The sequence below is a fragment of the Schistocerca gregaria genome, chromosome 11, assembly GCF_023897955.1.
Source record: "Schistocerca gregaria isolate iqSchGreg1 chromosome 11, iqSchGreg1.2, whole genome shotgun sequence".
Classification (NCBI taxonomy): Eukaryota; Metazoa; Arthropoda; class Insecta; order Orthoptera; family Acrididae; genus Schistocerca; species Schistocerca gregaria.
Genome location: NC_064930.1, coordinates 16,807,816 through 16,822,884, shown reverse-complemented (window position 1 = coordinate 16,822,884; position 15,069 = coordinate 16,807,816). Strand labels below are relative to the sequence as shown.

General features: G+C 41.3%; 1 pseudogene; it reads left to right on the top strand.

Moving 5' to 3' along the window:
* The first annotated feature begins 1,433 nt into the window (after positions 1-1,433).
* LOC126295553 (5S ribosomal RNA) lies at positions 1,434-1,551 on the top strand (annotated as a pseudogene).
* Positions 1,552-15,069: the final 13,518 nt, after the last annotated feature.

Here is a 15,069-nt window from a genome sequence, read left to right as displayed (position 1 = left end):
GCGATAACCGACATTCCCACTGGAGTTCTGCGTGGTAAGATTGACGCGCAAGGACATCTAGAACAGTTTCTCAGAAAGGTTACTGCAGCTCTGATGTTCTCAAAATGAACGGGCCAGCCATTGGCGTCCTCGAGGGGGAGGGGGAGGTGGTGGGGAGGAGGTGGGGAGGGGAGGAGAGGCAAAGGGGGACTTTCACCCATCGCCCCCAACCCTCCCTGGAATCTGGAGTAAAGAGTTTTTATTCGTTACAGTATACTGATACTCTTCCAGATAAGACTTCTCCACAATACTGCTAAACCTTAGCTTTGATCAGCTGTAGCGCTTATAGAGTTAGGGTCTTGCAGCTTGTTGCATCTCGTAACTGACCAGCTGATTTGTACACACAGTGCCAGTTTCAGAATCATGCACTCCAGCCCCAACCCGCCTCCCGCCCTCCTTTCCACTGGAAATATTTCTGCAGACTCCAGACTGCCACTGTGCATATATTTTGATAACATCCTGGTTTTATTAGCATCGAAGGAACAGCATTGTGCAGTAAAGGGTAGACCTAGCACAGAACACACCATTCACATTGAAACGCATCACTTAGTAGATGGTGAAGTGCTCTGAAGCTAGCCAGAGAGAAACAGAACCTCCTGGCACTGTATCTGACCCAAATTCTAATCTTACACTAATCTCTTGTCTCTACCTACCACGCCCTCAAAAAGCCAACGATTTACTATTATCAGAAGTTCCAAAAAATGAGGAAGAAATTGACTCACACTTTTTTTCCATTGTTTATTATTTCGATTCCCCCATAAAGGGAATGGACTTGTAGCCACAGCTTACACAAACGATAGATGGTTTAAAATACATAAAAAGAGATGACAATAAGAGACGATTTTTAGAAACACAATGATGCACGGTATTTACGATTTTTACAGGAAAAAAATGGATGACAAAATAAAGGTTTTTCAAAAATACGCTGGTGGACAATATTGGGGATTTTTTATCTTCATAGATGACTAGCGGAAAAGCTTGGCCTTGACCAGGCATTTTTTTACAGCACTGCGTCTACGTCCGTACTATGCAGCGTCTGGCCTTGTCCTGAGTTTTTATGGTGTATCCCCTGAAACATGTGCCGTACAATGATATAATTTCGTAGGTACATTCAGCGTCATATGCGGATACTGTCTGCGAAATTTACTGCAAATATAGTAGCAAAGAAGTAACAAATTTAAATGTCACGAATGCTGTGATGCCCACACACTTGGGTGCAACCAATGTACACGGGATGCTTGGCACCATCATTATGGCTACCATCACCTGTGGTCGAAACTGGACCAGTTGTGTCGATGTAGTGAAAATATAAATGTGCATAACATGGTAAACGTCCATTCTTTCGAGCCATCAGACCTCATCTACGATCAAAAATATCATGTAAATGTAGTAGGGGCAACGTCCTTGCCGCAGTGGATACACCGGTTCCCGTCAGATCACTGAAGTTTATCACTGTCGGGCGTGGTCGGCACTTGGATGGGTGACCATCTGGGACGCCATGCGCTGTTGCCATTTTCCGGGTTGCACTTAGCCTTGCGATGCCAATTGAGGAACTACTCGACCGAATAGTAGCGGCTCCAGTCAAAGGAAACTACCACAACGAGTGGGAGAGCCAGCTCCTCCTCCACCCTCAGTGAGGATGACGTGGCGGTCGGATGGTCCTGATTGGCCACTTGTGGCCTGAAGACGGAGTGCTTTTTTAATGTAGTGCTGCCTACATAAAACTGACAGTCTAAGCTCAGGGACTGTCCACGGTAAATGCTGCATTGGACCTACGAATACTATTAAAATAACGGTTTGAGTTCTCTTTAATTGTCCAGTATCTGAAGTGAGTCCTTATTACAGGGCGCTGAAAAATAGATTTTACGTTAATAGCTGATAAATTTTATGTTAATGGTGGCAAATTAACTTTACCCTAATGACACACAAGGTCAATGCCGTTCTATCACGTAAAGTATTCTCAGATCGAAGTGTTTAGCATTACAAAATCTCCAATTTAGATTCATCATACCGCAATTATAATTCTCAAAATAATTTGGAGCTACGTTCAATGCATATTTAAATGCATATTTCAAAACAATAACAGAATTATCATTAGATCATAATTATCAGTGGCTAGAGTATTCCTATTTTTCGTCTACCAAAAACCGCGTCTCACTATGGCTTCTTCAGTACGCTGTTTTGTTTTCCACTGCTGACAATAGAAACGATCTGGCAGATGTGACATTGTAGATGTCCAGTATGCGTGTCTTAATGGAAATAAACCGTCTGGTACATTTACACTTGAACGTCCCTGGAATGGAATTTCATGGAACGTTATTACTTTCCTCTGTCCATTTCTATCACACCAGCTGATCGCCACGACTGGGGACGGGGTGGGTTGAAAGTTGGCAGCACTTTGAGTGGCAGAAAAACCGAAGAAAACCTAACGTTTTCGTCATTTCTTTTCTTAATGACTTAGTGCCAATTCGTCACATCGGACGCTTTTCTCTCGGAACAGTTTACATTCATTGTCTGGCAATCAATGTCGCCTGCTGAGGTATCCAGTCGCACCACTCTGTACGAAATAGGTTCTAAGCTGATGCAGTCGACAAGTAAAGTCGAAGCATATCGTCACCTCGAAATACATCGACACCTCGAAATAAACACCTCGAAATAAACCGCCCTCGAAATAAATAGCAACCTCGAAATAAATGGACTCCATGATATAAATCGAAACCTTGATATAAATCGACACGTTCAAGTCAAGCAATACATTGTAATTAGTCAATATCTCGAAATATATTGACATCCACACGCATTTCCACTTACCAACTGGATCGAAATCTCGAAATTATTCGACGACTCGAGATAAATCGAGATCTAGAAGCACATCAATATGTCGAAATATATCGATACCTCATAACATAAAGGTATCTCTAAAAATAGCGATATCTAGAAATTTATGGCTTACTTGATATATAGATATTTCTCGAAGTAGATCGATACTTCGGAAATAATCGATATCTGAAGTACACCTACGAATGGAAATATATCGATACTTCGAAATATATAGGCAACCTGAATTGTGTCAGTATATCAAAATAAATCGATATCTCGACATAGACGGACAGTTCGAAATAAATCGATATCTAAAAGTAAACCAAACCATCGAACTCGATATATACCTGGAAATAAATCAAAATGGTAAAAATATGTGCTTCGAAGTAAATCGATATATCGAAATGAATCGATAATGTAAAATGATTGGATGTCTCAAAATAAATCTGACCTCTAAGAAAACGATGATCGAAATAAATAGATATATCGAAATATATCACTATCTCGATAAATAACGCTATCTAGTGGTCGGATATACTGTATGTTTCAAGATGACATGACATATCAGTATAGTTCGATATACATGAAAATAATTTGGATTTTCAATATATCGATAGATTTCTAGACCTTGGGAAAAAAATCGCCGATCCGACCTCGAGGCAAAAACACAGACCTCGGGAAAAATCGCCGACCTTGGGGAAGAACGCCGACCTCGGGGTAAAACGCCGACCTCGGGGAAAAACGCCGACCTCTGGGAAAAACGCCGACTTCGGGGAAAAACTCCGACCTCGGGGAAAAACGCTAACCTCGGGGAAAAATGCCGACCTCAGGAAAAACGCCGACCTCGGGAAAAACGCCGACCTTCGAGAAACCGCCGACCTCGGGAAAATTCCAGATCCATTAATTTACACAGACACTAATCTCAGTCACCATTAGCTTTTCAAAATGCAACCAAATTTCTGGTATTTATCACCTCATACAAAAAGTGGTCATGACAGAAAAGTCCCATTCTTTAGAAAGTTTAGAATGAGATGTTCTAAATATTACAGATAATTCATTTACAATAATCTACAAGTACTGCACAATGAGAAGAGACTGTCAACCTCAGCACTTTGAAATAGAGCACAGCTAGGAAGACAGAGGTTGCATTGCTGTTTCTAATCCTCCGGTGCTTGAGATTCAGAATCCAGGACTGCCTCGAATGAGAACAGCAGGAATGAACGTCCTGCACCAGTATAGAATTAACTCTGGAACTCCACAGAAAATCACAAGGCACAATTATTTCACATCATTCTCAGCAAACTACAGAAGTCTCCAATGGACGTACAACGTCGTCACCTCCTTCATCAGTAAAAGATCTTAGTAGCTGTTGGGTCAAGAGTAGGTGGCCAATTAATAATTTGTTGTTCAAAGCTAATTTCAGTGTATATGGGAATACTCAGTGGACATCTTTAACCATCATATTTTACTGTCTAAGATATGTCAACTTTCCAGACTATAAATATAAGCAGAGCTTGGTCTTTCCCATTCCGAGTTTGTTTGAAATGTTTCAAGGGAACCAGATCCACTGGGCATTTAGAGCAACCTGCTTTAAACAATATGAGCAAGCAGTAGACATAGACACAGAATTTGACATTTCTGTCTGAAACGGTTACCTTCATCGTCTGCAAACTTAAGTACCGTGCTGCGGTATGCGGAGGCAATAATAGCAACAATGTAGAACACAGATGAAACTTATAAGTTGATGTAATCGGCCAGTAAGAAGCAGTAAAATTCAAGTTTTAGTCATCGATTATTGACTTATTATCAGGCTTTGGTGGTTGGACATGACCGAGCCCTTAAGATTTTTCATGAAACGAGGTCTGTCAGCCACGTTACACGGGAGAATGTGAAAAGTTTTCATATGTAGTAAAAATATAACAAAACCGCCCGTTTCCGCCATTTTCTATCGAATCGACGTAATACCAGATCGTTTCATTGGCCGCTTTTCTCTCTGAAACGGTTACGTTTATCGTCTGCAAACTTATGTCATGTCCTGCGGTATGCGTTGACACTAAAGGCAACACAGAAGAAGGTTCTAAGTCGATGTAATCGGCCAGTAAGAAGCAGTACAATTCCAGTTTTAGTTTTCGATTGTTGACTTATTAGCCGGCTTTAGAGCCAGGGACATGACTGACGACGTTAAGATTTGCCATGAAACGAGGTCTGGCAGCCACCTTACACGAGAGAATGTGAAAAGTGTTCATATGTAGTAAAATCCAGAGATTTTCGCCCGTTTTCGTCATTTGGTATCGAATCGACTTAATGCCAGATCGTCACATTGACAGCTTTTCTCTCTGAAACAGTTACATTTATCGTCTGCAAACTTATGTCGCGTGCTGCGGTATGCGGAGACGCTAAAGGCAACACAGTAGAACACAGAAGAAGCTTCTAAATCGATGTAATAGCCAGCAAAAAGCAGTACAATTCAAGTTTTAGCTATCGATTATTCACATTTTTAGCCGTCTTTGGTGCCTTGTGTTCGAGCTAGGACCTTACGATTATGCATGAAACGAGGTCTGGCAGCCACATTGCACTTGAGAATGTGAAAAGTGTTCATATGTAGTAAAATCCTGAGATATTCACCCGTTTTCGTCATCTGCTATCGAATCGACTTAATGCCAGATCGTCACATTGGCCGCTCTTAGCTATGTAACGGTTACACTTATGGTCGGCAAAGCTATGTCGTGTGCTGCGGTATGCGGAAACACTACACGCACCATAGTAGAACACAGAAGATTCTTCTAAGTTGATGTAATAGCCAGAAAGAAGCAGTGCAATTCAAGTTTTAGTTATCGATTATTGACTTTTTACCCAGCTTTGGGGCCTTAGACATGAGCTAGGACCTGACGATTTTGCATGAAGGGAGGTCTAGCAGCCACGTTGCATGGAAGAATGTGAAAAGTGTTCATATGTACTAAAAACCTGTAAAATCCGCCCGTTTTCGTCATTTGCTATCGAATCGACTTAATGCCAGATCATCACATTGGCCGATCTTTTATATGAAACGGTTACACTTATCGTCTGCAAAGCTATGTCGCGTGCTGCGGTATACGGAGACACTGAAAGCAGCATAGTAGAACACAGAAGAAGCTTCTAAGTTGATGTAACAGCCAGTAAGAAGCAGTACAATTCAAATTTTAGCTATCGAATATTCACTTTTTAGCCGGCTTTGGTGCCTTGGACATGAGCTAGGACCTTACCATTATGCATGAAACGAGGTCAGGCAGCCACTTTGCCCGGGAGAATGTGAAAAGTTTCACATGTAGTAAAAGCCTAAGATATCCGCCCCTTTTCGTCATTTGCTATCGAATCGACTTAATGCCAGATCGTCATTTTGGCCGCTCTTCTCTATGAAACGGTTACATTTATCGTCTGCAAAGCTATGTCGCGTGCTGCGGTATGCGGAGACACTAAAAGAACCATAGTAAAACACAGAAAAAGCTTCTAATTTGATGTAATCGGCCCGTAAGAAGCACTACAAGTCAAGTTTTGGGTATCGATTAATGACTTATTAGCCGGCTTTGGTGCCTTGGACATGACAAACGACCTTACGATTATACATGAAACGAGGTCTGGCAGCCACGTTGCGCTTGAGAATGTGAAAACTGTTCATATGTAGTAAAATCCAGAGATTTTCGCCCGTTTTCGTCATTTGGTATCGAATCGACTTAATGCCAGATCGTCACATTGGCCGCTCTTATTTATGTAACGGTTACTCTTATTGTCGGCAAAGCTATGTCGTGTGCTGCAGTATGCGGAGACACTAAACGCACCATAGTAGAACACAGAAGATTCTTCTAAGCTGATCTAATAGCCAGTAAGAAGCAGTGGAATTCAAGTTTTAGTTATCGATTATTGATTTTTTATCCAGCTTTGGTGAATTAGACATGAGCTAGGGCATTACGATTTGACATGAAGGGAGGTCAAGCAGCCACGTTGCACGGGAGAATGTGAAAAGTGTTCATATATAGTAAAAACCTGTAAAATCCATCCGTTTTCGTCATTTGCTATCGAATCGACTTAATGCCAGATCGTCACATTGGCCACTCTTATCTATGTAACGGTTACTCTTATCGTCGGCAAGGCTATGCCGTGTGCTGCAGTATGCGGAGACATTAAACGCACCATAGTAGAACACAGAAGATTCTTCTAAGCTGATGTAATAGCCAGTAAGAAGCAGTGCAATTCAAGTTTTAGTTATCGATTGTTGACTTTATATCCAGCTTCCGTGAATTAGACATGAGTTAGGACTACGATTTGACATGAAGGGAGGTCAAGCAGCCACGTTGCACGGGAGAATGTGAAAACTGTTCATATGTAGTAAAAACCTGAGAAATGCGCGCGTGTTCGTCATTTGCTATCGAATCGAGTTAATTCCAGATTGTCACATCATCCGCTCTTCTCTATGAAACGGTTACACTTTTCGTCTGCAAAGCTATGTCCCGTGCTGCGGTATGCGGAGACACTAAAAGCACCATAGTAGAACTTAGAAGAAGCTTCTAAGTTGATGTAATAGCCAGTAAGAAGCAGTGAAATCAAGTTTTAGTTATCGATTATTAACTTTTTAGCCGGCGTTGGTGCCTTGGACATGTACTAGGACCTTATGATTTTGCATGAAGGTAGGTCTAGCAGCCACGTTGCACGGGAGAATGTGAAAGGTGTTCATATGTAGTAAAAACCTAAGAAACCCGCCTGTTTTCATCGTTTGTTATCGAATCGACTTAATGTCAGATCGTCACATTGGCTGTTCTTCTCTATGAAACGGACACCCTTTTCGTCTGCAAAGCTATGTCGTGTGCGGCGGTATGCGGATACACTAAACGCACCATAGCAGAACACAGAAGAAGCTTCTAAGCTGATGTAATAGCCAGTAAGAAGCAGTACAATTCATGCTTTAGTTATCGATTATTGACTTTTTAGCCGGCTTTGCTGCCTTGGAAATGAGCTAGGACGTCAAGATTTTGCATGAAACGAGGTCTAGCAGTCACGTTGTACGAGAGAATTTGAAAAGTGTTCATATGTAGTAAAAACCTGTAAAAAACGCACGTTTTCGTCATTTGCTATCAATCGACTTAATGCCAGATCGTAACATTGGCCGCTCTTCTCTATGAAACGGTTACCCTTTTCGTCTGCAAAGCTATGCCGTGTGCTGCGGTATGCGGAGACACTAAAAGCACCATAGCAGAACACAGCAGAAGTTTCTAAGTTGATGAAATAGCCAGTAAGAAACAGTACAATTCCAGTTTATTTATCAATTAGTGACTTGTATTGCCACTTTTGGTGACTTGGACATGAGCTAGGACCTAACGATTTTGCATGAAGGGAAGTCTAGCAGCCACGTTGCACCGTAGAATGTCAAAGGTTGCATATGAGGTAAAAACCTGTATCCTACGCCCGTTTTTTTCATTTGCTATCAAATCGTCTTAATGCGAGATCGTCACAATGGCCACTCTTCTCCATGAAACGGTTACATTTATCGTCTGCAAAGCTATGTCGCGTGCTGCGGTATGCGGAGACACTAAAAGCACCATAGTAGAACTTATAAGAAGCTTCTAATGTGATGTTATAGCCAGTAAGAAGCAGTACAAATCAAGTTTTAATTATCGATTATTGAATCTTTACCCGGCTTTGAGGCCTTGGTCATGAGCTAGGACCTTAAGATTTAGCATGAAGGGAGGTCTAGCAGCCACGTTGCACGGGAGAATGAGAAAGGTGTTCATATTTAGTAAAAACCTGAGAAATCCGGCCGTTTTCTTCATTTGCTATCGAATCGACTTAATGCCAGATGTCACATTGGCCGCTCTTCTCTATGAAACGGTTACCCTTTTCGTCTGCAAAGCTATGTCGTGTGTTGCTGTATGTGGAGCCACTAAACGCACCATAGCAGAACACAGAAGAAGCTTCTAAGTTGATGTAATAGCCAGTAAGAAACATTACAATTCCAATTCATTTATCGATTATTGACTTGGTTTGCCACTTTTGGTGACTTGGACGTGAACTAGGACCTTACGATTTTGCATGAAGGGATGTCTAGCAGCCACGTTGCACAGTAGAATGTCAAAGGTTTCTTATGAAGTAAAAACCTGTAACCTACGCCCGTTTTTTTCATTTGCTATCAAATCGTCTTAATGCCAGATCGTCACAATGGCCACTCTTCTCCATGAAACGGTAACATTTATCGTCTGCAAAGCTATGTCGCGTGCTGCGGTAAGCGGAGACACTAAAAGCACCATAGTAGAACTTAGAAGAAGCTTCTAAGTTGATGTTATAGCCAGTAAGAAGCAGTACAAATCAAGTTTTAGTTATCGATTATTAACTTTTTAGCCGGCTTTGGTGCCTTGGACATGAGCTAGGACCTTATCATTTTGCATGAAGATAGGTCTAGCAGCCACGTTGCACGGGATAATGTGAAAGGTGTTCATATGTAGTAAAAACTTGAGAAATCCGCCCGTTTTCGTCATTTTCTATCGAATCGACTTAATGCCGGATCGTCGCAATTTCCGCTCTTCTCTATGGAGCGGTATATTTATCGTCTGCAACGCTATGTGCCGTGCTGCGGAATGCGGAGACACTAAAAGCAGCATAGTTGAATACACAAGAAGCTTCTAAGTTGATGTAATAGCCAGTAAGAAGCAGTACAAATGAAGTTATAGTTATCGAATATTGACTTTTTAGCCGGCGTTGGTGCCTTGGAAATGAGCTAGGACCTTATGATTTTGCATGAAGGTAGGTGTAACAGCCACGTTGAACTTGAGGATGTGAAAGGTTTTCATATGTAGTAAAAACCTGAGAAATCCGCCTGTTTTCGTCATTTCCTATCGAATCGACTTAAATCTAGATCGTCACGTCGTCCGTTCTTCCCTATGAAACGGATACCCTTTTCGTCTGCAAAGCTATGTCGTGTGCGGCGGTATGCGGATACACTAAACTCAGCGTAGCAGAACACAGAAGAAGCTTCTAAGCTGATGTAATAGCCAGTAAGAAGCAGTACAATTCAAGTTTTAGTTATCGATTATTGACATTTTAGCCGGCTTTGGTGCCTTGGAAATGAGCTAGGACGTCAAGATTTTGCATGAAGCGAGGACTAGCAGTCACGTTGCACGAGAGAATTTGAAAAGTGTTCATATGTAGTAAAAACCTGTAAAATCCGCACGTTTTCGTCATTTGCTATCAATCGACTTAATGCCAGATCTTAACATTGGCCGCCCTTCTCTATGAAACGGTAACCCTTTTCGTCTGCAAAGCTATGTCGTGTGCTGCGGTATGCGGAGACACTAAAAGAACCATAGCAGAACACAGAAGAAGCTTCTAAGTTGATGTAATAGCCAGTAAGAAATAGTACAATTCCAGTTTATTTATCGATTATTGACTTGTTTTGCCACTTTGTGTGACTTGAATATGAGCTAGGACCTTACGATTTTGCATGAAGGGATGTCTAGCAGCCACGTTGCACGGGAGAATGTGAAAAGTGTTCGTATGTAGTAAAAACCTCAGAAATCCGCCCGTTTTCGTCTTTTGCTATCGATTCGACTTAATGCCAGATCGTCACATCGGCCGATCTTCTCTATGAAACGGTTACACTTGTCGTCTGCAAGGCTATGTCGCTTGCTGCGTTGCACGGGAGAATGAGAAAGATGTTCATATTTAGTAAAAACCTGGGAAATCCGCCCGTTTTCGTAATTTGCTATTGTATCGACTTAATGACAGATCGTCACATTGGCCGCTCTTCACTATGAAACGGTTACCCTTTTCGTCTGCAAAGCTATGTCGTGCGCTGCGGTATGTGGAGACACTAAAAGCACCATAGTGGAACACAGAAGAAGCTTCTTAGTTGATGTAATAGCCAGTAAGGAGCAGTACAATTCAAGTTTTAGTTATCGATTATTGACTTGTTTTGCCATTTTTGGTGCCTTGGACATGAGCTAGGACCTCATGATTTTGCATGAAGGTAGGTCTACCAGCCATGTTGCACGGGAGAATGTGAAAGGTGTTCATACGTAGTAAAAACCTGTAAAATCCGCCCGTTTTCGTCATTTGCTATCGAATCGACTTCATGCCAGATCGTCACATTGGCCGCTCTTCTCTGTGTAACGGTTACCCTTTTCGTCTGCAGAGCTATGTCGTGTGCGGCTGTATACGGAGACACTAAACGCACCATAGCAGAACTCAGAAGAAGCTTCTAAGTTGGTGTAATAGCCAGTAAGAAACAGTACAATTCCAGTTTATTTATCGATTATTGACTTGTTTTGCCACTTTTGGTGACTTGGACATGAGCTAGGACCTTAATATTTTGCATGAAGGGAAGTCTAGCAGCCACGTTGCACAGTAGAGTTGTAAGTAGGCTGTTTAGGTTTTCTTATTGGTAACGCCACATAGCGCTCTGTATGAAAAATCACTGGCTGTGCTGTGCGCAGTCTGTGGCTAGTTTGGATTGTTGTCTGCCATTGTAGTGTCGGGCAGCGGCAGCTGGATGCTAACAGCGCGTAGCGTTGCGCAGTTTGAGGTGAGCCGCCAGCAGTGGTGGACGTGGGGAGAGAGATAGCGGAGATTTGAAATTTGTAAGAATTGGTGTCATGAACTGATATATATATTATGACTACAAAGGTAAATACATTGTTTGTTCTCTATTAAAATCTTTCATTCGGTAACTATGCCTATCAGTAGTTAGTGCCTTATGTAGTTTGAATCTTTTTTTTAGCTGGCAGTAGTGGCTCTCGCTGTATTGCAGTAGTTTGAGTAACGAAGATTTTTGTGAGGTAAGTGAATTGTGAAACGTGTAGGTTAATGTTAGTCAGGGCCATTCCTTTGTACTTATTACTGAAAGTCAGATTGCGTTGCGCTAAAAAAAAATAGTGTGTGTCAGTTTAAGCACATTCGTGTAGAAATTTTCTAAGGGGACGTTTCTTATGTCGACCCTTAGCCGAGGAAACCTCACTGGAATCTTCTGATTTTTTCTTGTAGTTTGTGTAATTAATGTAGATTTTTTGTATTGCTAGCGCGTAATCATAGAGAGAATTTCCTTTGCAGTTGTAGTCTTTCATTGTAGTACAGTAAAACAGTTGTGGCATGCATGTAGATTTGCACCAAGTATTTCGCAGCTGCGCTTGCAATTAACTAGATATTATTTTCATTGCTATGTTAATGTGTTCTCTTATTTTTGTTCTTCAAATTGTGTTTTTCTGTGTTGTTGTGTGAAAAATTGTGACAATAATGGCGTGTGAAAAACGTAACACTAGGCTCCAAAGTAGACTGAGAAATGACAGTGAAGACGAAAGGAGTGTGTTAGCGTCACCATGTAATGAATTCACTAACGTTCAAAGTAGTAATTTGGTAATAGCGCATACGGAAATGGAGCGGGTTGCAAATAATGGTGTAGGCAGTGAAACAATTAGTGAACAGGGAAGCGTTATCGATCAATCGGTCCGCAACAGCTCGCCTCAGGATTCCGAAATGACAGGACTCAATCTTGCAAATACTGTAGTTTCAGATTTTGCGTCCTCACCGTTTTCTCAAATAAATCAAGACACATTTTCTGCTTCTCAAAATGCGAATATTGCCGGTTCAAATGCACTGCCGAAAAGCACTGAGGAACATGTTTCAGACACCAGTGCACTGTTATTACAGTTAATGCAACAAATGGGACAAAGGCTACAAAAGATAGACACAACGCCTGAACAAAATCAGAGACAAACACAGCAACAGTTGGACACAATGGAACATAATCTTCAAAAGTTAGACACAATGGAACAAAATCAGAGACAAACACAGCAACAGTTGGACACAATGGAACATAATCTTCAAAAGTTAGACACAATGGAACAAAATCAGAGACAAACACAGCAACAGTTGGACACAATGGAACATAATCTTCGGAAGTTAGACACCACACTTGAACAACCACGTGAAGATTTAACTACTGAGTTACATAACATTGAATCGAAATGTCAAAAAATCTGTAACGACGTAAAAACACAAGTTTGTGAGCATTTTCAACCTATTTTTTCGCGGCATGAAAACTCATTACAGAATCACGAAGGAGCCATAAAAGAATTGCAAACTGCTGTTCGTGAAAATCACGACACCTTGCAAACTAAAATGGACTCAATTGCATCCACCGATTCGGTTACGCAACTTGCAAGAACCCAGGAAAACTTAAAGGACACAGTAGATTCGATTTCAACACAAATGGACACTCTGAAACTTGGTTCAGAAAAACACACTGAGGAAATGTGTTCACTATCGGAGAAAGTAGCCGAACTTTCGGATCAGTTCACTAATTTATCTACGAAGGTAGATGATAATCTGAATGACACAAAACCGGTAGTCTTTAATGACACAGAAGAGTTCGAACAAATTAGGAAATTCAAACAAAATCAGAATCAAATTAATACGCAACACCAAAGAGAAATCCGGGAAGTACAAGATCAGTTGACACAGGTAATACAAGAATTACGTATTTCAGAGGACACTCGCACTCCAATACGGGAAGAGGGACATAAAAATACGGAACTGCCACAAAATAACAACACAGGGCACTTTGGAGATTATGAAAGAAATTGGCAAAGTACACCGAATTTTGAGATGGAACCGCCGAATCGACGTAACAATGACCGATATGCGACCCGCCGACACGATGATTTTGACTATAAGCTGTTCATTACTACACGTAAATTCAAAACATTTAAGAATTCTGGCAACGACATTCATCAACAAGCGTGGCTCCATCAATTCTCTCATTGTTTTCCTCCCAACTGGTCACTAGAGCTCAGATTAGAATTTATGTATGGCTACTTAGAGAATGAACCAGCTGTAAGAATGCGATCGGTCATTCACGATTGCCACAGTGAAGGAGAATTTTACCATGCCTTCCTCTCAGCATATTGGTCCCAAGCCACACAAGGCCGAGTAAAACATGGCATCATGATGATGAAACATTTCGAACAATCTGAATTTTCCAGTCTTGTGAAATATTTTGAAGACATGTTGCACAAGAATCAGTACCTGTCAAACCCATACAGCCCGTCAGAACTCATCCGCATATGCTTAATCAAATTGCCTGAACATTTACGGCATATTATTTTGGCAGGCCGTTGCAAAGGCGACATTGAAGCTTTTCAGGGACTCTTACAAGAATTAGAAATTGACACAGACAGTCGCGGGATGCGAAAACAGGAAAACAATCACTACATTTCACATCCGTCACAATTCCGTCACGACAGAAACAATAACTGGACACAACAAGTCTATTCTTATAACGCAAATCGTGACCAAAACAGACACCACGCATATGACAACCACTGGCGGAGTAATAATAGTTACAGAGAAAGATCGCATTTCCGTAGTAATGACTATCACAGAGACAATCAGAGAAACAGACAATATGGGAACCAAAATAATTACTATCAAGGGAGACAGAATAACTTTAGACGCAACGGTCCAGCGCACAGTTACGATTCAGAGAGAAATTCTCCACCATGTAACCGACAAGAATGAAGCTACAGGAACTACCGACATAACGACAGACGATATAATCATAACGACCGACCAGAATTTCATCAGAACTGGCGGGATTCAAACAGAGCTGTGCCCTCTCGGCAAGGTGAATTTGTAGAAGTTAGGTCTCCTAATCCCAATAACTACGCGCGCCAACACAGAAACAGACAATGACTCATACCGCAGGCAGCCGCGTGCGCCGGCTGGCTCAGAGAAAAATAACATAAGCTAACCTTGAGAAAAATTCCAGTGTTCTTTACTGCTGTATACCACATGATGATTGACTTCAAGTTGATTTGCTGCATACTGAGGAAGAGTAAAGGCTTACACCACATTTCACATGTAAAACCGTTTATTGAAATATAATCTGCTTTTTAACTTTGTCTTTGCCATAAAACATTTCACTTCACATTTCTAGTATGCTTTGTCACACTGAGAAACTGTTAACATGCAACAATGTTTGAAGTATACTATCCATCTAGAACCTACGGAACATATTTAGACAGTATTTACGAGTGCATTGTTATAGTGAACAGACATCACTGTGTTATTGCATGTGTACATTCTTGCTTGTTAGTTGCACGATTACGTAACGACTATAAGGCTCACATACTTAGAACAGTTACCAGTATTGCTAATGAGATTTTAATGCAACATTTTGGTTTACTTGAAAAT